This window comes from Lissotriton vulgaris, chromosome 10, assembly GCF_964263255.1.
Source record: "Lissotriton vulgaris chromosome 10, aLisVul1.2, whole genome shotgun sequence".
NCBI classification, from domain to species: Eukaryota; Metazoa; Chordata; class Amphibia; order Caudata; family Salamandridae; genus Lissotriton; species Lissotriton vulgaris.
The window spans coordinates 876,814,153-876,838,468 of record NC_141698.1 but is presented as its reverse complement, the minus strand read 5'-3'; the positions used below and the strand labels follow the sequence as shown (position 1 = coordinate 876,838,468).

The 24,316-nt window shown below is 47.1% G+C and overlaps 1 protein-coding gene across 4 annotated transcripts in view; it reads right to left on the bottom strand.

Moving 5' to 3' along the window:
- LOC147688935 (metalloreductase STEAP4-like) overlaps nucleotides 1–24,316 on the bottom strand; it is a 412,832-nt gene that overhangs the window by 249,471 nt on the left and 139,045 nt on the right. Inside the window, exon 1 of one of the 4 annotated variants that reach the window (XM_086941831.1) lies at nucleotides 14,325–14,525. The exons of the other annotated variants lie outside the window; for them this stretch is intronic. The gene's annotated coding sequence lies outside the window, so the exon portion shown is untranslated. Of the gene's footprint in view, nucleotides 1–14,324; nucleotides 14,526–24,316 lie in introns of those variants that run through there. 4 annotated transcript variants of the gene reach the window in all.

Sequence of the window (24,316 nt, the reverse complement as noted above, 5' to 3'; positions counted from 1 at the left end):
ATTAGTAAATTAATTTAACATAGGGAGCACTTGCACTGTGGCACTGATTAGCAGTGGCACAGTGCCCAAAGCATAAATCCAGCAAAAACATATCAAAACAGAGGAGGCAATCCGTCAAAATGGAAGGGAGACTCATCCCAATGATGCCAGGTCTAACAGTCCTCTACTCGAATTATTGATTAGTTACAAGGTAGGATTCACCTTTTGCAATAGGGTAGGTGGTAATATTCCATCACTAATGCATATGTCTTCACAAGCCCTGTGGCTTTTCTAAGATAAGAATCCCACAGCCCTGAAGAATGCCCAAGACAAGTTAGGCTTTCGATTGGGGAGAAACATGTTGGTGACTATTAGACAGGTTTTAACCATTGAGCTCAATACACCCGCCGAGCAATTTATTTTTAACTATACCTAAAGTACTAACAAATAAAGGTGACAAAAGAGGAACTTTGAGATATTTTTAGAGTATTTGGATCCTGTTTCTCAATGTTAGAATTGGGGGTCTCTGGTTGGTGCAAGTATGCACTTGTGACAAGCAGGGACCCTCTCCTCTAAGTCAGGGCGAAGGATGACCCCTTAGAATTATCCTTGCTCACCCTCTAGGTGCGTGGCGTGAGCAGCCAAGGCTATTCTTCAGGCGTTAGTTAGTTAAGCATTTGTAATCACACACACAGTAAAATACACCAATCCCCCCACAAATGGACACCAGGCTGTGAGTATATAAAAATACGCTTCTTTATGTAAAATATATATATCTCTTAGGTCAGACTTATCACAAGACCAAATAACGTTTCTGGTGCACCACAGGTTGTAAATAGGCAAAGGTTCTTAGTTTCAGTTCAAAAAGGGGAAGTTCTTTGGTAATTTGCTTCTACTGCGGATTTCTGAACTTCAATGTTCCAACATTAGCTCTGTTACGTTTTATCTTCCTTGGTGTCTTAAATTCCACAGTTCTCTCCGTGTTCTTGCCTTTCAAAAGAAAGCCTCTCTCTGTTCTGGGGCTTTGGGACTCTCCCCGGGCCTTCGGCGTGTCTTGCAGCGCCTCTCCTGCCTTCAAGGGTGAAACTGACCCGGCCCCTACCAACTCTCACGCATCGGCCATGAGCACGCCTGTGCCGGCCCCGGCTCTTCCTCTCGGCTCGAGGACAGAGTCAGCTGCGGGCCGGCCCAGCGGTGCGGGGGGGACTCGGGAGACAGCGCGGCAGGTAAGAGCAAGCTCGGGGGCCCTGACGGGGAGTACTGACGGAGCACACAGCTCTACTCACCCGTGGGGGCTCCGGGCACACGGAGGCTTCCCTGCGCAGCTCCCAGGCAGGGAGCGAGGACGGGGAAAGAAGGAGTTGCAGGCCCCGGGCCCGGTGGTGATTTAATGCGCACTTCTTCTTCTTCTTTGGCAAGAGTCGGCACAGGCTTGTGCGACTCCAACGATGGGGGCACTCTCGGATCTTGACGCCAGCAGGCGTATGCAGACAGGCAGGCGCGGCCTACGACCCTTGGCACGACGGTGCGGGGGTCTCCTCAGCGGGGGCGGCGCGGCCTGACAAAACCTCGGGGATTGCGAAGCGGGGTCACAGGGCACGGACTGTGCAGCTGTCGACCCGGCGTGGATCACAATCCACAAAGGAAATTCCGGCGGGAGAGGTGAGAGCGCTTCAAGGCACTCCAGTAGCAGGCAAGGGGCAGAGGAGCAGGAAGCCAAGCCTGGGGGCAGAGAGCGACTCCGGTCGGAGCGAGGCTCTCACAGGACAAAGGCAGGCAAGCTCCCGAGTGCCACAGCCCTGGGAGGGGCGATGAGGGGCGCAGTCTGGCTCCAGCAGGGAAGCACACACGGCTCGAAAATCAAGACGAGCGAAAGCACCAAGGACCCACTAGTCCTGGGGTCCAGGTCAGGGGGCAAGCTCAATCAAGCCCTTGGAGAATGTTTAAAGCACAAAGAAGCAAAGTCTTTTCTCAGCAAGTCTTCTCCTCTCCTTTCTCAGCAAGGCAAGCAGCAGGCCAGTCCTTCCAGCGTCTTCTTCTCCTTCTAGTCGGGTAGAGGTCTTTCGTGGTAAAACAGGATTCTCATTTACAAGGAGCAGGGCTCCTACTTTTATACACCAATTCTTTTGTTCTTACAGGCCAGGGGGGCCTTTGCATAACTGCTTTCAGTCTCTGAGCACTTGTTGGGTGTACTTCTGGCTTCTGCTTTCAGTGTGAGGGCAGGCACATCAGACGCTCCACAGGAGGTGGAGCCAGCATTGTGTGGACAGGGGCAGCCAGGAGTACCTTGATGATGGGGCTTTGCCCTTCCTGGGCCAGGTGCAGGCTGAGTCATCAGTCGCTCCCCAGGTGGGCGGAGCCAGCATTGTGGTGGCAGAGCACAGCCTGATGCATAGTTCAGGGAAACTCCCACCACCCACTAAGGTGTAATCCTGCTATTCACCACCTGTCACCTCCCAGCCCTGTCACTCACACAACTCAGACAGTCAGATACACACAAAAGCAGAGGCGGGCTGAAATGGTTAGGCAAGCAAATGCTAACTTTCTAAAAGTAGCATTTGCAAACACAGGATATTAAAATAAACTTTACTAAAAGAAGTATTTTAGGGCTTTAGCTTTTAGACACACAGCATGATATTTGTTTCTAGCGTTGTTGTATATCACCTTTTTGTCTGGTGCATATTCTTTCCGCCACTTTCTCTCCAATGATTTGCATTTGGTTTTTTCAGCTCTAAGTGAATCATTGTACCATGGGGCTGGAGGACGGTGATTGTTTCCTTTTATATGAGAAGTAGGTAGGCATAAATCAACTGCTTTGCTAAGCCAGTAATGCATAGCCTTTGCAGCGCATTCCATGTTAAGGCCCTTTTGGGGGGGATTTTTACCAAGTGCTTTGTTAAAGTATGAAAGGTTTAGATTTTTCCAGTTTTTCATTGAAGTTGTTACAGGTAAGGACTGCGGGGATGTTGCAGCTGGAAGTTCAAGACTAAACTTAAGTAGGTAGTGGTCTGACCAGCAAATGGGCATTGCTGTGTGCCATATCAGCTAACTAAGATTCGAAAAAATGGATCCAATAAATGCCCTGCTCTGTGCGTGGGGCCTGAATTGAGTAGCTTGGGGCTCCATTACGATGTCGGGTGGATCGCCACCACCATGGTGGCGGTGGCGATCCGCCCGACAGAAATTCCCGCCTGCCACCCTTTCCCCCCCGCCACATTACAATGGCGGGGGGGACCACAACGGAGAGAAACACCGCCCGCCACTTTTCCGCCCGGTCCGCCACTGTCCTGATGAAGACCCTCTAGCATGGTCAAAACCACGCCTGCTTCTACTTGGACCGAAACGTCGACACTCCCTCCTATGTTCAGCCTCTTCCCAGACATATAATTTGTGATTTTACCTTTATGGGGGCATGATTGTTTAATTGATTGATGAATTTCCCTCCATTGTGTTTACCGATTATTATTTCTGGTGTATTTAGATCCAATTTATTTGTATTATAATTCTTGTACCTTCACTATCCCATCACTACCCTTCCCTGTCCTACCCTCTAGGGGCATTGTATGTGATTAACTGTGTATCCATTTTATGAATAATTTTCTACAGGACACGTTGTGATTAAAAACAATGTTGTTATAATTTTCCTTGTATTCATTTAAGTGATTTAGATTGATTAATTTTCTGGGACCACTTTGTTTGCATCAACTATTCACCCAGGTCCCAGGGACTCGTTGGGTTAACCCGTGTTTTAACAGCACGTATCAGTCTAGTAGCCTGCATGCACTTCGTGTCTTACCCTTTCAATTGTTGAGTGACAATGAGGGGGGGGTCTGAGCCATGATCTGGGTAGGACTCACTATATCCGAAGCCGCCTGTCTTTGCAGGATGGGAAAGAAATGACCTTTATAACTCTGGTTCAGCCATGCGTGCAGTTTAACCGCAAACCGAAACATTCTTGTCTTAACCATTCATATGCCTTAACCGCACATATGTGTGGTTAAGGCAGTGCGTGGTCTAGATGCCGGGATGGGTGGGCACAGGAAGAATAAGGATCGGGAGAGGATGCCGTCTGGTATGTGGAGCTGGGTTTTGGGGGTTGGGGCCGTTTCTGTACGACATACTCATACTATATCATCTCATTGTATAACAGTGCCTCCAGGGGTTGGGTTCTTGTCACTATTGTATGAAACCCTCATAGTATATATTCAAATTGTATAACAGTGCCTCCAAGGGTTTGACTCCTGTTAATATTGCATGAAACCCTCATACTATATACTCTTATTGTATAACACTGCCTCCGTGTTTTTCTTTCCTGTCACTATTGCACAACATCATCATAGTATATACTCCCATTGTATACAGTGCCTGCAGTAGTAGTTCTTCTGTCACTGTTGTATGACATCCTCATATTATATACTCTCATTGTATAACAGTGCCTCCAAGGGTTGGGTTCTTGTCACTATTATATGAAACCCTCATAGTGTATACTTTCATTGTATAACAGTGTCTCCATGGGTTGGGTTCTTGTCACTATTGTATGTAACCCTCATAGTACATACTTTCATTGTATAACAGTGCCTCCAGGGGTTGGGCTTCTGTCACTATTGTATGAAACCCTCATAGTATATACTCTCATTGTATAACAGTGCCCCCAGGGGTTGTTCTTCTGTCACAGTTGTACAACATCCTCATACTATATACTCTCATTCTATAACAGTGCCTCCAGGGGTTGGGTTCTTGTCACTATTGTATGAAACCGTCATAGTATATACTCTCATTTTATAACAGTGTCTGCAGTAGTTGTTCTTCTGTCACTGTTATACAACATCCTCATACTATATACTCTCATTGTATAACAGTGCCTCCAGGGGTTGGGCTTCTGTCACTATTGTATGAAACCCTCATAGTATATACTCTCATAGTATAACAGTGCCCCCAGGGGTTGTTCTTCTGTCACAGTTGTACAACATCCTCATACTATATACTCTCATTCTATAACAGTGCCTCCAGGGGTTGGGTTCTTGTCAGTTCAGTTCATTTAGTCTTTATTTCGAATAAAATTCATAAAAGACAGCAGACATAAAAACATTTTCAACAGTTACTACATCATACAATGGAACCCCAGAGACATATGGGAATTTACCTTCAGACAATATACATGCATTATTTAAAAATTAAGTTAATTTAAAAGGGGTTACAATTTCTTTGCGCGAATCAGCCACATCCACCCCAAAAATTTGGCAACACAAATCACAGATTTTTCAGTACGTAAGTCACGTAATTTCAACAGGGCTACACGATTCCCCCCACAATTTAAGGTTTTACAAATAGGTTTCAACCATTTTTGTCGAGGCAATCGATATGCTGGGCATGCAAAAAACAGATGACCGATACTTTCAACCTGGTCAGGACAAAAAGGGCATTTGCTGCTTGTTTTCTTCGCCCACTTCGCAGTAAAGGAGTTGATCGGCAAAGTACCCACCCGAAACTGATGATACAGCTTACGGTCGAGCGTTTTGCATATCAAGTCCCAATAGGGCTCAAGGGACGGTATTATCTTGTGTGTTAAGAACAGTCCCGTTAGTCTATTTTCTGATGAAAGGGAGACTAGTGCAGATTTCTTTGCAGCCCAAAATTGCTCTTTAAATTCCACTTTAGATGGGAACCTAGAACATTCAGGATGTAGCCATAATTCAGGGAGGCCCATAGAATACAGTATTTGTTTAACCTCCCGCAGCCATGGGATTTTGTGAGCACCCCACAATGATCTAACCTCGCCCAATTCATGAGCGAAAAGACTAAGCTCTTCGGTCGTCCAGAGGCGACGCCAAAGAGCTGCAAGACGATACTGTGCCATCTCATTCAACGGTCTACAGCCTAAGTCTAAAAGCAATGGTTTTATGGGTGATGATTATGGAAGCCCCACTAAGTTCCGAAGAAACCTGTTCTGTGCAGTGGTTAGTGCTGACAAGTCTTTATAACCCCATATGTCCGCTCCATATAGGGTAGCTGCATTGACCTTGGCCTCATAAATTTTTAACGCTGGTGTAATGCATTTGATCAAGGTTTTTTTTTTTTGTTCCTTCAGCAAGCATCCTGTAAGGCGAACAAATTTAAGAATTAAAACCTCCAACTGGGGGTTCCAAGTAAGTTGGTGGTCAATGGTCACGCCCAAATATGTCATGACTTTGACCTGTTCGATTGGGACACCGTCTAATAAAAACGAGCTTTTAATAGGTTTATTTTTGTTAAAAATCATAAATTTAGTTTTATCAGCATTAATCTGAAGGTCATTTTTTGTGCAAAATTCAGCAAATGTATTTAGAGCTGCTTGTAAGCCGCTCCGAGTCTTGGAGAGGAGCAGGGTGTCGTCGGCAAATATTAACATGGGATATTTTGATCCCCCCAGGGTGGGAGCATCAGTTTGTGTTCCGCTAAAGAATGCAACCACCCGGTTGATAAACAAGAGAAACAGGGTAGGGGCCAGCACGCAACCCTGCCGCACCCCACGTTCGACAGGGAAGCTAGCGGTCACCTGACCCTGTTTCCCCCATCTTACTCGGGCAAAGTTATCCTCATGTAGGCGCCTGACCAGCTCTAATAGTTCAGGTGGAAGGCCCATGAGCCTAAGGGCTTCCCATAGTTTTTCCCTGGGAACCAGGTCGAATGCCGACCTGAGATCAACAAAGGCGGCGTAGATGACACCACCGCCCAAGAAAACCACCTTCCAATACAGCATGGTAAGACGAAACACCTGTTCTAGGGTGCTGGTGCCTGATCTAAACCCTGCCTGCATGGGGGAGAGTATGTTATTCTGTTCAATCCACCCCTGTATTCTAGCCAGGGCCATTCTTGATACCACTTTTTGAATAGTATCGATCAGGCTAATGGGGCGATAGTTTTTCGGTGAAGATCGATCCCCTTTCTTATAAACTGGAAGTATCTCAGCCCCTTTCCAGGATTGTGGTACCCTTGCCCCTGGTGCAATAGAATTTGCTAAAGTTGTTATATAAGGGACCCACAGATCTAAATTCAATTTAAAAAGGTCTGCTGGTACAGCATCTATACCTGGGGCTTTCCCAGACTGAATAGAGCCCAAGGCATGTTCGGTGTCTGAGGCACAAAAGGTAAGCCTGTCCCCAAAAGATACTAATGCAGTCCCCTCTAAGGGCTCACCTGCCAACTGGACGATATTAGGATCTTTAAATTGAGCGGAAAAAAATTCCACCCAATCTGCAGCGGAAACATGATTTTCAGGAGTGAGGGAATCCGAATCCCTGCCCCATCTGACAAACTCCCAAAATTTAGTTTGGTTGGACGACTCACAGGCTTTGAGAAGATCAAGCCAGTACGAATCATCCCATTCCCTTTTAGCTTCCCAAATAATGCGTTTGTAAGCCTGTCTTGCTTTCCTGATATCTGGAGTGTTTCTAGATTTAACAGCAGCAATTAGAATGATGGGCTTCTCTGCAATTTTTATTATACCAGCCTTTGAATTGCTTCGCTTTCTGTTTTCTACATGGCCTAGTGAGAAGTTCCCTAATGGCCGCAAAGCATGCCTCATGGAGATCAACAATAGTGTGCTTTACCCTGCCATTCGGAGATAATGCAGTCATCCTATCTCTAGTGTCTAGGACCAGTTCTTCTATTTGACAGACAAGCTCTTGATCAGCTATGACCCTTGACCATTTGACCCGTCTTCTGTTATCACACAGGACTAAGTCCGATGTAATACAAGCTGTTTCCGTCTGGGGGAGCCCTAGACCAGGGACCCTGAGTCCAAGTGAGAGTGGGTTATGATCGCTCTCTGGCCTGGTCTCTATTGACATATCAATTACATTAGACCAGGATTCTATGTTGACCAGTATGTAGTCGATGCGACTCGCACTAGACCCATTGTCAAAGGTTGGTTTCCCCGCCTTGTCAGACAAGCTACGGCCATTCACCGCCCGGAGCCCCCATTCCAGGCAGAGCCCAAGCCAGTGGAGGGCAGCCTCCGTACCCCTGACACCCTTAGTTATTGCTAGCGGGGGGATATTCCAGACAATATCTTCATCCATCCCCACATCCTCAGCAAGACTCATGATGGGTTCAAATGAGCAGTTCAAATCACTGGCTACTAAAATAAGCCGGTCAATTTTATACTCATTTAGGAGATCTTCCAAGTCATTAAGGATAGATTGCTTCCTACCACCCTGACAACCTCGGGCATAGATATTAATAAGAACAATATCCTTACAGTTCTCCTTACTTAGGGATATACAAAGGGGATCACCATTCTTCACCAGGATTTCCCTGACACTGAAACTTAGTGAGTTTTTTATCCAAATGGTGAGGCCACCCGAAGCCCTACCCCTGGCGCCCTGTGTTGCTGGTTTATAATAATTTAGGAAGCCTACTCTAAACAGGGGATCAACTGACCAAGTTTCCTGGAAAACGATGATGTCATGTGTAGTAATATAATCTACCCAATCATCGTTGTCCAGGCGGCCCCTTAAACCTGCTATATTCCATGAGGCCACCTTAATTTCATTATCTAGTTTACTAGGGCTGGAGGTCTCAAGTTGTCCCAGAACACCTATCTCAGCCTGGATTGAATTGTAAACATTGTCCAGTGTTATTTGTGGGCCTGATGGTAACATGGAACATGCCATACTGGGTACTGACAGGTTGGACGGAGTAGAATCTACTAGATGTTTTGAAGCATCCACCCCCCCGAGTCAGTCAACCTCATCCAAACAGCCAAACATATTTGAAGTAGGAACCCCTTGCCACCAGATGTTCTGGTTATGCCCACCATTCCCACGTCCTCTATGCCTGGGCTTTTGGATTGTCGTCCAAGACCCTTCCATTCCAAGCTGTCGTCGAGGAGGATAGAAAAAAGTGAGGGGTCTAACAACGACTGAGTGGTCTTCTTCGCAAGGGGCCCATGAACAAAGATGTTGTGCCGTATTGGGGTCAGCAAAAGACACCACTATGCAGTCACCAGTGATGGTTTTGTGAGTGGGTCCTACCCAAGGTACTCTTCGCACCATTAGTACCCGACTTCTTTGGTGGTTAGGAAGCTGTCTATTCGTGTTAAGCCAATGAATGACCTTATTTTTAAGAGACCAATGATTCTCTTTAGTTTGTGGGTCAAGAGTGGGTAAACCAGCTAATACAATGACATAAGGACTAGCCTCCGGTGGTAAGTCAATATACCCACCACGAAAATTCGGTAGGCTAGATTCAAAAGATGGCAAGCTCTTGTTTGTCAATTGATTAGGCTGTTGTATGACAGCTTGTGGCCTGGGTTTAGAACGTGCTACATTCTGATGTGGACCACTTTGAGCCCTAGTATTGGGTTGTGCTGCATTCTTTGCAGGGCAAGCTTGTTGCCTGGGCTTGGTTGATACTAGATCCTGGGACGGAAGACAAACGCTAAGATTTGAGATAGTAGTAGCGTTGTCCCCAACTTTCGTGCGGGGTTTTGGTACAGGTTTGGGTCTGGGAGGTGGCGGGGCCGTGGGTTCTGACTCTTGTGCCTGGGAAGTGGAACCCTCACCCTGGGAAAACCTAGTTTCCATTTGCTTAAGACTAAGGATAGCCAGCGTGACTATAGTCCTATCCATTTCTAACAGATGGTTTTCCATTCTGGAAAGTCTAAGCTCCAGGGGGTAAGTAACTTTTTAAGTGTGTCCCAGACAGTTTTTAGGAATTCCTCATCCCCCCTCCTATCCCCCTCTACCACACTCAATCCACCCTCTGTTGACCCTTCCTTGCTCGTGTCGGGGAGAGTTACCACCGGGGGATCCTGCACAACACAGCTTGAGGCATGGATGGTGTCGCTGCCTAAAAAAGCTGTGTTGGCTTTATCTTTTTCTTCCCCAACCCCAAATGTGCCCAGTGGCCGTCTACTATTAAAAAACTGAGATCTCGCAATTTTAGCCTTTTTGCGAGCAAAAGTAGACCTGGCAAGACTTTTCTTCTGCTGTAGGGCAACCTTTTTAGCATTAGCTGCAGTCTTGGGCATGACAATTTTTACTGGGGAGCTTATACCAACCACAAGAGTAGGTGGTGCAATCTCCTCAAAAGGTGTTAATATAGATTCCTTAACTTGCACGGGTGGGGATGTGGTTGAGGGGTGGTGTATGTCAACCACTGTAAGCAAGGAACGAGGGCCAGATATACGCTCTGGGGTTAGCGCTAGAGCAAGGTTACCTAAAGATGATTTCTTAGAAGAAGCCATATTAAGAGAAAGTTTACGCGCAGCATCTAGTTCTAGGGAAACCCTATGTTGCATTTTGTTGATTTCCGCATCAATGGCCTGATTGGTCTTTGTGAGGAAATCGTCTAGGGTCCCACTAGGTTTGTTAAGGCCCTTGGCAGTTTTACTGCGACTGCCCCGTGTACACATGATGGAAACAACAAGGAACAGTGACACAAGTAGAAATTAACGCAAATAATAAACAGTTCAGCCAAGGGATGTGGCCCAGCCCAGACCTCTTAGACCTCGAACGGCCTCAAACGGCCCGCTCTTAGCCCGGTCTTCGCCCCGAGCTGCGTCCCGCGCTGCGGGAGTTAGAGGTTATTATATAGGGGCGTGATGGGCAGGGGGCGGGCCAGCAGGGAGAGCGGACCGGATGCTGGTATTCCTGGTCTCGCAGGGACTCCTGGTTGCTGGAGTCCCCGCACGCTCGCAGCCCCGCCGAGCCTGTCGCCCTGTCCGCCTTACTGGCTCTCCTCCTTCAGGTGAGATGCGCCACACACTCCTATCCGAAGCAGCACCCGCGGAGCGGGTGCGGCGAGAAGTTGGTTGCTTTGCAGGAACGCCTGTGAAAACGGCCGGTCTGCTGTGCCTTCGTGGGTCTAGAGAGTCAGTGTCCCAGCTAGTGGTGGTGGAGGGAGCTTTTACAAGCCTCAGCTGGGCAGGGGCGGGCCAGCAGGGAGAGCGGACCGGATGCTGGTATCCCTGGTCTCGCAGGGACTCCTGGTTGCTGGAGTCCCCGCACGCTCGCAGCCCCGCCGAGCCTGTCGCCCTGTCCGCCTTACTGGTTCTCCTCCTTCAGGTGAGATGCGCCACACACTCCTATCCGAAGCGGCACCCGCAGAGCGGGTGCGGCGAGAAGTTGGTTGCTTTGCAGGAACGCCTGTGAAAACGGCCGGTCTGCTGTGCCTCCGTGAGTCTAGAGAGTCAGTGTCCCAGCTAGTGGTGGTGGAGGGAGCTTTTACAAGCCTCAGCTGGGCAGGGGCGGGCCAGCAGGGAGAGCGGACCGGATACTGGTATCCCTGGTCTCGCAGGGACTCCTGGTTGCTGGAGTCCCCGCACGCTCGCAGCCCCGCCGAGCCTGTCGCCCTGTCCGCCTTACTGGTTCTCCTCCTTCAGGTGAGATGCGCCACACACTCCTATCCGAAGCGGCACCCGCGGAGTGGGTGCGGCGAGAAGTTGGTTGCTTTGCAGGAACGCCTGTGAAAACGGCCGGTCTGCTGTGCCTCCGTGGGTCTAGAGAGTCAGTGTCTTAGCTAGTGGTGGTGGAGGGAGCTTTTACAAGCCTCGGCTGGGCAGGGGCGGGCCAGCAGGGAGAGCGGACCGGATGCTGGTATCCCTGGTCTCGCAGGGACTCCTGGTTGCTGGAGTCCCCGCACGCTCGCAGCCCCGCCGAGCCTGACGCCCTGTCCGCCTTACTGGTTCTCCTCCTTCAGGTGAGATGCGCCACACACTCCTATCCGAAGCGGCACCCGCGGAGCGGGTTAGGCGAGAAGTTGGTTGCTTTGCAGGAACGCCTGTGAAAACGGCCGGTCTGCTGTGCCTCCGTGGGTCTAGAGAGTCAGTGTCACTATTGTATGAAACCGTCATAGTATATACTCTCATTTTATAACAGTGTCTGCAGTAGTTGTTCTTCTGTCACTGTTATACAACATCCTCATACTATATACTCTCATTGTATAACAGTGCCTCCAGGGGTTGGGCTTCTGTCACTATTGTATGAAACCCTCATAGTATATCCTCTCATAGTATAACAGTGCCCCCAGGGGTTGGGTTGTTGTCACTATTGTATGACACCATAATGGTATATACTCTCATTGTATAACAGTGCCTGCAGTTGTTGTTCTCCTGTCACTGTTGTATGAAACCCTAATAGTATATACACTCCTTGCATAACAGTGTCTGCAGTAGTTGTTCTCCTGTCACTGTTGAATGAACCCTCACCGTTTATACTCTCATTGTATAACAGTGCCTCCAGGGATTGGGTTCCTGTCACTTTTGTATGAAACCCTCATAGTATATACTCTGGTTGTATAACAGTGCCCCCAGGGGTTGGGTTCTTGTCACTATTGTATGAAACCCTCATAGTTTATACTCTCACTGTATAACAGTGCCTCCAGGGGTTGCGTTCCTGTAACTTTTGTATGAAACCCTCATAGTATATACTCTGGTTGTATAACAGTGCCCCCAGGGGTTGGGTTCTTGTAACTATTGTATGACATCCCCATACTATATACTCTCATTGTATAACAGTGCCTCCAGGGATTGGGTTCCTGTCACTATTGTATGAAACCCTCATACTATAAACTCTCATTGTATAACAGTGCCTCCATGGGTGGGTTCCTGTCACTATTGTATGAAACCCTCATACTATATACTCTCACTGTATAACAGTGCCTCCAGGGGTTGCGTTCCTGTAACTTTTGTATAAAACCCACATAATATATACTCTCATTGTGTAACAGTGCCTCCATGGGTTGGGTTCCTGTCACTATTGTATGAAACCCGCATACTATATACTCTCATTGTATAACAGTGCCTCCATGGGTGGGTTCCTGTCACTATTGTATGAAACCCTCATACTATATACTCTCATTGTATAACAGTGCCTCCATGGGTGGGTTCCTGTCACTATTGTATGAAACCCTCATACTATAAACTCTCATTGTATAACAGTGCCTCCATGGGTTAGGTTCCTGTCACTATTGTATGAAACCCTCATAGTATATACTCTCATGGTATAACAGTGCCTCCATGGTTGGATTCTTGTCACTATTGTATGACATCCTCTTACTATATACTCTCATTGTATAACAGGTCCTCTGGGGGTTGTTCTCCTGTCATTGTTGTATGAAACTCTCATCGTATATACTCTTGTTCTCCAACAGTACCTCCAGGGGTTGGGTTCCTATTACTTCTAGGTGTACGCTAAGGACAAACTCCCTGGTAGACTCAATGTGCTATGCACACTATGAAGGACTCAACTTTAGTATATTGACACCCTCCTAAAATGGTCGCCAGCTCCATCTTTTCGCACACGCTGCTTATGTAAAACAGCATTCACCAAATAATGTTTAAAGGGCTTCTTTGAACCTACTACACCTCATCCAGCATGAGGCACTCTCTTTTCAACCATGCACCTGAAAAGAAAGCAGGAACCAGATGAAAATCTGAGAACTGTGTGGCCTCATCAGGAATTTGAAACTCTATAGAAATGTTGCAATACAATACACCAGCAATACTATCCGCTAAAATTAGCACCCTTTTAAACCTACAACTCCAGAAAGGCAGGCAGCATAGAAGGTGCTAAAGATACTGAAGACAGCTCACGAGATAGAAAATGGAATAAAAATTAAAAGGGTAAGGTAAATTTAAAGAGGAATAGCCATTGAGTCTAGCAAAACACCATAATCAGAAATCAATAAAACGATTGAAATGTTTGAAAGCACTAGATTGTCCAAGCGCACCGATCAGTTAAGCAGTGGGTAAACACTTTTGTCTTTTCTGAGCATAAACACTAGCTGTGTCACTTCTGTTCTTCAAACCATAAGGCCGGCTGTGTCACTTCTACAATTGCAAAGCATAACAATAGCTATATCATTCAGTTGTTAATTATGTTGCCTCAATACTTTTAAACATGAAAACGAATAATGACGTCTGACCTCTTAAAGACTAGCTACGTCAAGCGTGCCCTATCAAAGCATCAGGCCACTTCTACAATTTGAAAGCATCACAATAGGTATATTACTTCTGTGGGCGGTTATGTTGCTACGATAGTTTTAAATCATATGGATAGCTATGCCACTGGTGCTCTTCCAAAGTATAATGTCAGAGTCGGCTTAGGACAGAAAATAGGCTAGGGCAGCAAAATTAAATGCCTCCCATTAGTAAATTAGACAACTAAAAAAGTGAACCATGTTTGCAAACTGGGCAGTTTTGAACTTGTGTAGGCCCTCTGCGTAGGTGTTTGTCAAGGTCTGCATGGATTAGAGCTTGCTGCCGGCAATGTTTGTTTTATTATCAGGGAAACGGACGGTAAAAAACGGCCTAGCTATAAAAACAGGTCTATAACTAACCCAAAAACATCCCAAACACTGACCTGTAAACTCAGCTCGTTGGCGACTGCCTGTAGGCCAGTCTGACCCTCCATAGGAGAAGAGGCCAGCTATGCCACGCCTGCCCTTCCGAGACTCCTGAAGACCTTCCTCTTCAAGTCCAGTCTCACTCCACCGCTGCACGCGGGCCGGCACTGCACACCTCGATGGGGCCGCTACTTGCTCGCCTGCCCCATCTTGAGGCCTCCTTTAGGAGGATCTGTTCCAACTTTAATGTTTGCAGAAACTCGTTGTTCATGTTTGATCAACCCTGGTAGAGAGGCATCCACGCACTATTTAAATAAGTCTCATAAATAAATAGTAAAGTCCAAACAGGAGAAAAAGAAAACCGTGCTCTATTTATAAGATGTTCTTAATAATGCAATACTTAACAAGTACCCACCCTGTTTCGGCAAAGCGCGAACAAAAGGTCATATTCTCTCTTACATCTGTGGCTTCCATTTACCAGCTGATAATTGGCTGGCTATTTTATAAACTAAAGTATGAATATGTTAACAAAGCCATGCACGCTGTAGTTCACAGATTAAATATGCAGCTCTAACAACTACAGACTGTGTTGAATCACAGGCAGCGATATTCCATTCGGCTTCACGTAGCGGCAGCTTGGAAGTGGGCAAAGGTCACTCAAGGGTAATGTTTTAAAAGGGAAGTTTGTCTTTCACCGCTGGTTTGTGCTTTTCAACAGGTCTGTTTGTCAAACTCTTTTCAAGGATGTTTGGGGATACAGTTGACAAGAAACGACTCCCCTGCATGCCTGGCCATGATTTAAAGACCGGAAGCCGCAGTGGACCCGGGCTCCGCTGTGCCAGCTTTCATTTCACCGCGCGCCAGGCCGAGCTGTGCTGCGCCGGGAGTTGCCTGATCCCCTACATAGATTTCACGTTGATAAATAGGACTCAGCTTTGGGATTCATTAGCCTGTGATGGAATTATCGCACAGCTACTCGAATGCATGTTGTTATTGAGGCGCTTTGTGACGCATCTGGTGCTTGAGTGAAGGTTATTTTAATTGACAGGGGAGTGAGGGAGAGCTGCGCCATTGTTTCAAGCATTTACATTAATGATCTCTGCAGAACATTGGCAAACAACCTGCACTTGATTAATTCAGAACTGGATTCCAATCAAATATATTTTTACCTATTTTGGATAAGGATGCCTTATTAGGTGTGTTTAAATTTGTATGGCATAATAATGTGCTCCACTACTGTAAGCAGCATTTCACAAATGCATACACTGCTTGAATTGCATAAGGTAGCAGACTGAAAAAAGAAAATAAATCTGCCAACAAGAATTCAACAGGTTGAGGTTCTGTGACAATTGTAAGTGGTGTTTTCGACTCGCACGAATATGGTCGAGTCTGGTATCTATGAACCGCAAATGACGAGTTTGGTAAGTGTGCGCAGTTTCGCTACGCTAACCTAAACCGTTCGTTTGTTATGTGGGTATTTCTATCTGTACCCACGGGTTCCATCTTAGATACGGCATCCATTTTGTCTCTTGCCCTCAAGTAGCCAGCGAACGGACGATGTCCGCTTCGCGACCCTGGGACTCCTAAGATATTTGCAGAAGACACATGTCCTTTGTAAGTGTCTTTATGATGAGGGGGATGCTACTGTAAAGCAGATGGCGCCGCTCGAGGCTCATCTTGCCGCACGGACTTATTGTCTTAGCCGTGCATCTCATTAGGCACGTCCCTTTGATGCCTGTATCTCGTGTCTCTCGATACCTCCCTTTTACACCCTTTCCGATCTCCCCACTGTCTCCGTCTTCCTCTACACCTGTCCTTGTTCCTATTTCAATCTGTTTTACTGCCGATTGGAATGCACTAATGTTGGGAAGATGGGTTTTTACAGTTGGGAACCGCCAAATGTTTCCGCACTTATGTTCCGGGCCTTGTGTGTTTTAAAGTGACCAAAGCGACCCCTCTGGGGGATAATTATGGGAACCGGGTCATAAACTTTTGTGTTCAATGTAACTCTATGGGGAAATTGTGTATAAAAGGAGCGATTCACAGAACCAATTTGAAGCAGTCTCCCAAGTTGCACGTGTGTTACTTGTCGTGACTTCTGTGTTCCCTGCAGCAAATAAACCTTGAATCTTTGACGCCGAAGGAAGTGTCCCGTGTCTCTGTGATTTGTACGCCGGAGCAGGTTACCCACGAAGGTTTCAGGTGTTGTGCCCTGGCACCGCTGGGTTCTAAATAACCCAGTCCTTCAGTTGGCGCCCATCGTGGGGCTGCATCAGTGGTACCGGTCCAAGCCCGACGATCGTGAGGAACTTCGTGTGAAATCTCCGAGGGAAGGTGCACCCCGCTTCATCGATCCTGTTGTCGAAATAAGTGGCCCGAAGACTTTTCCCGCGAAGATTCCCGCCTCCGGACGGCTGCGACGGACTGCTGCCCTGACTGTAGACCTGTTTTTGGCGCCTGGCGTAGACCTTGGTAGAGCGAGACAATTGACGGGCCTTCCTGGTGACGCCATCGATCTTTGAGTTAAGTATTTGTGGGTCGCTCCCAGAGTCCTTAGTTGTTGACACTTTAGCAAGTGTTTTTGTTGTTGACGCTGTGAGAGTGTTTTTGTCGATGACACTTTGCTAGCGTATTTTGTTGTGTTGTTTGACGACTGCAGCCGCCAAAAACCGAGGGTTTTGTTCTTTGCTGGGACTTGGTAAATCCCGTAACCCTTGAAGTTTGTGAAACTCGGCTAGTGTGCAAGATGCCTGGTCGTAGTACTTTGTTTAGTTGTTTCAGACCTTGTGGTATGGATTCCCGACTGGAGGACTCGTGTCCGATACCTCCGGTTGGAACTCCCACTTATGAACTGTACAGTAAACATGGGCTAGGCCCAATTACTTTTAATGATTACTGGATCAAATACACGAAGAAGGACGGTGACCTTCGTTGGCCACCTCATGGTAGCTTTGAAACCCCGATTTTAGATAACCTAGAGGCTAAATTATTTGCGAAAAAGTCAAGGCCGGCCATGTTTGATGCCTTTCGGTTGTGGCGAAAAGAAGCCCGACAGAAAGAAATCAGACAGACTAAACGTAATCAGCGAGATAATGTTGCTACTATAGTGAAGAAAGCAGAGCAATTTCAGCGCGACAAGGAGGTTAAGGATAAGGAAGTGTTTGATAGGCTACAGCGTATGTCTGTAGATAAATGCTATCCTGCTTTACCTACGGAGCCGGATAAGACAGACGAACCAGTTGAGGATCCTTTAATGTCTTATCTTCTGAAATCGCCACCTCCGTATGTACAGGGTGCCGCAGCTCCTGTGGTTCCCCCTGTACCTGTTCTTCCACCCGTTCTTCCTCCACCTGTTCCTCAACCTGTACCCGTTCTTCCGACTGTTCCTGCTCCTTTGTCCGTTGCTATTCCCACTGCTCCTCCACTTCCACATACTCCTGCTCCCGCTACTGCTCCTGCTCTATTAACTCCTGTTGTTGCTTCTGTTTCTACTACTTCCCTTGTCAGCCCTGTGTCCTATACCTCTCCCTCTGTTCGTAGTCGTACTTCTCCTCTTGCGGCTAGTTTCTTTCATTCTCTTGGACCTGTTCTTGGGTCCGCTGGTTCCGATGGTCCACAGAGACGTAGTCAGCTTCCTGGTAACAGAGAACGCGCTTCGCTATATAATATGGCGATGGGTTGGATGATGCATCCTCTTCGAAATCCGCCACGTGTTGTACTCGACACATTTTGTCAATTCAATCTACCAACTCAAAGGTTTGTGTTCGAGGAAATGTGTAAGGTCCTACGCGATCAGATATCGGCCGATGCACCTGACGAGGTGCTGACCGCCCTGTCTGATCTTCAGCTTCAGTTCTCAAACGGACTGATAGTGGATACCAACGTTCGACGTGCTGTTGAGCGGTTGCTATCTTTCCGTCCCACTCCTATACCTCAAGCCTTGTTTGTTGAGGATGTTGAAAGACTGCCAGACGAGTCTGGTCAGTTTCCTATGCGAGAGGTTCCACCAGTGTGGATGCCTGGTAATCCTGGGGCAAACCCCCCGATTCCGCCATTCTTTCAGAGAGTGTGGATACATCTCCCATGGAAACGCTCAGAAGTGTTGCAGGTGAAGCAATCTTTGCCTGACCCTCGCAAAAATCCCGCAGGGTATTACAAAGAATTATCGCAGCTCGTAGATGCTACGGTAATGAATCTTGCTGATATCGATATGTTGTTTGGCAATGTCGTACCGCAACCGGTATGGGCTAAGATTCGGCACGAAGATCACGCAAACGAATTGGGTGGTGATTGGGCTGCTCTTACTACGGCCGATACGCGACAAGTTGGCGGGGCTAAGCCTGAACAGCTCATTACTGCTCTTCCTCAAAGAATAATAACGTTGATGAAAATTCTTATGCCAGCTATGAGAGTGAATTGGGATAAATTATCAGCTTGTAAACAGAAGAAGGACGAGAGTGTCTCCGACTTCTTTACGAGGTTTGAGGAGGCTTTCATTGATCATAGTGGTCAGGATATGAGCACTGAGGGTGGTCAAAGGTTGTTCGTGGACAAATTTGTCTCTAACTTATTGCCCGATTTGAGCAATAAATTAAAGAATTCAGAGAGTGCGTGGGCCGTTTCTACTTCAGCTCAAATATTGGCCACAGCACAATATTATGAGAACAGAGAGAAAGAAGAGAACGACCGCGCTGATAAAAAGACGAAAGAGCTTAAAACTAAAGTGTTGCTTCAACAAGCGTATCCTCCGCGTTCAAACCAGAATGCATCCCAACAGAATAGATCGCAGTCGCAATCGAATCGACCGCAGCCGCGTAATGATTCCTCCTCCCAAAGGTCATCGTTAGGGTACAATCAATGTGCTTATTGTAGACAGGAGGGACACATTAAATTCAATTGCCCTGTTTTGAATGATCGTAATAGTGGTAATTCGTCTAAAGGAGGTCGCGGTGGTTCGCATCAGGTATCACGCGGTAGGGGTCGTGGTGCTCAGAATGATCGTTCAGATAATTCATCTAATTCTAACAACTGTTTTGATCAATGCGGATCATCGCAAGGACGATCTGCGCAGTACAATGTAGACGACTATTACGTCGATCAGGGAACTGACGACAGTAATTACTAGGACAGCCAAAGACAAGGAGAGGGAGTGGTATCAGTTCCGGTTGATCAGAGAGGGCCTTACGTCGCAGTTGCTACATCGGGCGTCGTTGAGCCTTTTCTGTTGTACACTGGTGCAGCGAAAAGTTCTATCATGCATTCGAAACTCCCTGGCGCACCTTTGTCTGGCTTAACAAATGTTTCCGTTGGATTCTCTGGCGCCCCCGTTAGCAATCCAGTTTCGCGCCCTTTGCCCCTTAAAATTGGGCCTCGTGAGCTAGAAGCTCCGTTGATTTTGACTACTGGTTGTGGTGAAAATCTTTTGGGCCTGGATTTGCTTAAACGTTTGTATGCAACTCTGTATTGTTCTCCTGCGGGTGTAAAGCTTACGTTAGGAGAGAGGGTTGTCTCTCCTATGTACTTGTCTCTCGATAAGCTTCCTCCGGAATTGAGTTCTCTTCCAGCGTCTTTGTGGGCAACAGGTCCCAATGATGTGGGCCTGCTTGACATCTCCCCTTATGTTGTTCAGTTGAAATCTAATGTGCGATTGCCACGTATTCCCCAGTACCGTATCTCTCTTTATGGTGAACGAGCACTGTTAGCGATCATTTATGATCTGATCGAGAAAGACGTTATTGAAGAGACTCGGGGAAACGTGTGCAACAGCCCTGTACTGCCCATTCTTAAACGTACTGATCCTTCGAAGCCACCCGTTTATCGTTTTGTTATTGATTTATGGGAGGTAAATAAAATTGTGATTCCTCAATTCCCTGTTGTGCCTGACATCACGGCGCTACTGACTCTGATTCCAGCTTCTGCATCGTGGTTTTCGGTGATTGACTTGAAAAATGTGTTTTTCAGCATCCCGATTGCCGAGGAGAGCAGAGACCTTTTCGGTTTCTCTCTCGGTGGACGCAGCTTCCGGTTTAAGCGCGCTCCTCAGGGCTACTGTGAAAGTCCGTCGATTTACAGTCAAGCCTTGAAGGGTCAACTGGATGCGTTTAGGTTGCCGGTCGGTGCGGCCTTAATTATTGGTGGCTGCTGATACTCAGGACATTTGCAAAATTGCTACGGTGTCGTTGCTGCAACATCTCTGTGAGTTGAATCATAAGGTGTCCCCTTCTAAACTCCAATATTGTTGTCAAGAAGTAACCTATCTAGGTCACTTATTGTCAAAGGAGGGAAGGAGGTTGACCCCAGAGAGAATTGCTGCAATTGCACGAATGGCTGTGCCAAAAACCCAAAGAGATGTGCGTGCCTTTCTAGGTATCACGTCGTACTGCAGGCAATGGATTCCTAATTTTTCATTGCTAGCGAAACCATTGGTGGCTCTTACGTGCAAGGATGTTTCAACTCCTTTACCATGGACGGATGAATGTCAGAAAAGTTTTTCTGAACTGCGTGATTCATTGTGTTCGGCTCCTGTGTTGGGTACTCCCGACTACAGCAAGCCGTTTACATTATATGTTCACGAGAGGGAAGGTTGTGCTTTGAGTGTCTTAACGCAACCTTTTGGTGGTAAACAGCGTCCATGTGCATATTTTTCCTCGACCTTGGACCCGGTAGCGAGAGCATTGCCGAGCTGCTTGAGAGCAACAGCGGCAGCTGCGGTCTCCATCCGACAATCAGCAGGATTGGTCATGGATAATATGCTTACGGTGATGGTTCCGCATGCAGTCGATACTCTTTTGAATCGTACGAAAACCCAGCACTTGACGAGTGCGAGATTGTCTGGGTACGAGCTGACGTTGCTGGCAAGTCATATTCAGATAAAACGTTGTAATGTCCTGAACCCGGCAACTTTGTTACCAATTAGCTCAGAGTCAGATGAAATAACAGAACACGATTGTTATTTGAGGACAGAGGAGGAAACAAAAGGTCGAGTGGACCTTAAAAACACCCCATTGGAAGACCCAGATGGAACACTGTATGTGGATGGTTCGTGTTTTAAGTTGTCGAATGGCGACGTGACTACCGCTTATGCTGTTGTAACGTTGAATACTGTTGTTGAGACTGCAAGGTTGAATCAGAATTCTGCCCAGGCTGCAGAGTTGATCGCTCTCACTAGAGCATGCGTGTTAGCAAAAGGGAAACGTGTGAATGTGTTTACCGACAGCCAATATGCATTTGGCGTCGCACATAGTTTTGGACGATTGTGGAGAGAGAGAGGTTTTTTGACCTCGCATGGTACGAAGATTCAGCATGGCCAGCTTGTGAATGATCTTTTGGATGCACTGACGTTGCCTGAACAAGTAGCGATTGTTAAATGTAGTGCGCATCGTAAGGTGACGGATGATGTTGGTCGTGGTAATGCGTTTGCGGACGAGATTGCTAAGGAGACTGCCCGGAACCTTAGCACTCGAATGTATGTGACGAGTTCGGTCAGGTGGCCTACAGAATCGAGCATGTGTGAAGACACTATTGAAAGTGTGAAAGAAATTCAGAATGAGGCCACCGAGACTGAAAAGGCGAAGTGGAAAGAAAGCACGGGAAAGTTGGATGTGAATGGTTGTTGGATTGATTTGTCGGATCAGAAAAGATGGTTGTTGCCCGATGCGTATGTGCTGGCCGTTGTGACAATGGCGCATGGGTTAGCACATATTAGCGCGAAAGGTATTTGTAAGTTGCTGTCCCCTGTGTGGAAGAATGACGGTATCACGAAATGTGCTGAACGTCTGGTCAAAAATTGTATGGTGTGTATGATGTACAATCCTGGCAAGGGAACCCCAACTCCTCCTGGCAGTTTTGCTCCCCCTTCAGGTCCCTTTGAGGTGATTCAATTGGATTTCATCCATATGGAGCGATGCAATAACCTGAAATACGTTTTAGTAGTGGTTTGCGCATTCTCCCGATGGATCGAGGCCTATCCTCTCAAAGACAATACTGCTTTGTCGACTGCGAAAATCCTACTGAAGGAATATTTTCCTCGGTACGGAATGCCTAGAGTCATGTGGTCAGATAACGGAAGTGAGTTTGTGGGAAGTGTGATGAAGAGTGTGTGTAAGGGCCTTGGAATTAATCAGAAATTCCATAGTGCCAATCATCCCCAGTCAGCTGGTTTGGTTGAAGGGTATAACGGCACCCTTAAACTGAAACTAGCAAAGGTTCAGGCTACGACTGGTCTTTCGTGGCCTGACGCTTTACCCTTGGCATTACTGTCAACTAGGGCGACTGTACACTCCCGAGTAGGGCTTAGTCCCTATGAAATAGTGTTCGGCCGTCCTGCGAATGTGTGGGGGGTTCCTAGGCCAGGAATGTTCTGTGATCTTGGGTACCCAATGTTGATCGATTATCTTCATGACTTGACTGCTAAACTGAGGTTAATTCACCAACAGGTTTACAACGCACTGCCGACGCAGACGGAGGGTCCAGGCCACCAGCTCCAGCCCGGAGATTGGGTAGTGACGCACAATTTTTCCCGCAAGAACAACTTGGACCCGAGGTTTACTGGACCCTACCAGGTTCTCCTTGCCACGAGGACTGCTGTTCGTCTCGAGGGACGTAAGAACTGGGTGCACGCCACCCACACCAAGAAGGTCCCTATCCCTTTGCCGGCAGACCCGTGGGTGAGGAGAGGCATTGCATCAACTGAAACCGAAGGATTGCCGGCGTTTGTACCTTTTAGCGACGCACAGACTGTCGGAGAATCCTCAGTGCAGCAGAAAGACACTGTTGAACATTTGTCATCAAAAGACTCAAGACCAGAACACTCAACTGATCAGCAGGACGTTGTCTCTTCAACAGATCCTTTGTTTGACGAGCAGACACGTCCTGGGAAAACCCGATACTTTTTGCGATCTAGCACTAAAGACTAATAAAAGATCCTGTTTTTGCTGTATTGACAACTGCATTATCCCGTTTTCCGTGATCAGTTTTGAACATTCATATTATTGTGATTATTCTTGTGTATATACATTGAGCTTCATTCCTTATACTTTTGCTCCCACAGCCGAGAGACATTGTTTTTTGCATATATATATATATTGTGCTTTAAGGGCCGTAGGGCCGCGCGCGTACTTCCTTCTGGATAGTAGGTCTTGACGCTAGGTTAAAGACCGTCGGTTCCTGGGAACTCCTAGGGATTGACTACTGCTACACAGAACGAAGTGCGTCAAGAAACGTTGCGGACGGTCGTAGGGAATGGCATTTACGAAGCTGATGGACGTGGAAGAAGCTAAAGCTCAAAGATTCAAGCTGCAGCAACTTAGTCGTACCAAATGTTTTATGTTTCAAATATCCGTATTGTTTTTGATTGTTTCTGCATTAATGGCGGGTGGGGTGTATTACACAATGTCTTACTTCTTACCTTCTGCTACACCTACTCCTACCCCTGACTCTAAACTTACCTCCACTGCTTCCCCTCATTCCTTTCATGTCTTACCCGAACACGAGCAGGCTAGACGTGCAGAATTCCGCAACAATTCCTTTATTCAGCTCCTTCATCAGCATCAGTTAGTGGTTAACTAATTGTTGGGTGTGTGGGTTGATGCCACATACTACGGATAAGGGAATTCCATATCTGGTGTTACCGTATAGCTCCCAAGGGTCTGCTCGAGCATTTCAAACAATGTTTCGAAGCGCACTGGGTTTCCACCCCATTCGAGAACCACGTTCCCCCTACTCCGGTCCTACCTCGTATCAAAAACCTTTGTCAATAGCAATAGAGGATTTAGATAGCGATATCTATGATCCTTCGCTTATTCCTGAAGAAGAGGTACAAGCTTACAGGGTCCTGAGTGGAGGCGAGTATAGTGTGTTCACTAGTGAAAGGCAGCTTAAAAGCTCACCTCCGATATGGGTCGTACCCCACATTGGTAATTTTTGTCTAATGGGTCGTGGTCGAAGATCGAAAGCCCGACTTGGAGAGAGTGCTTGCACTGAAAATTACATTCTGCCGATGGTCTCGTCC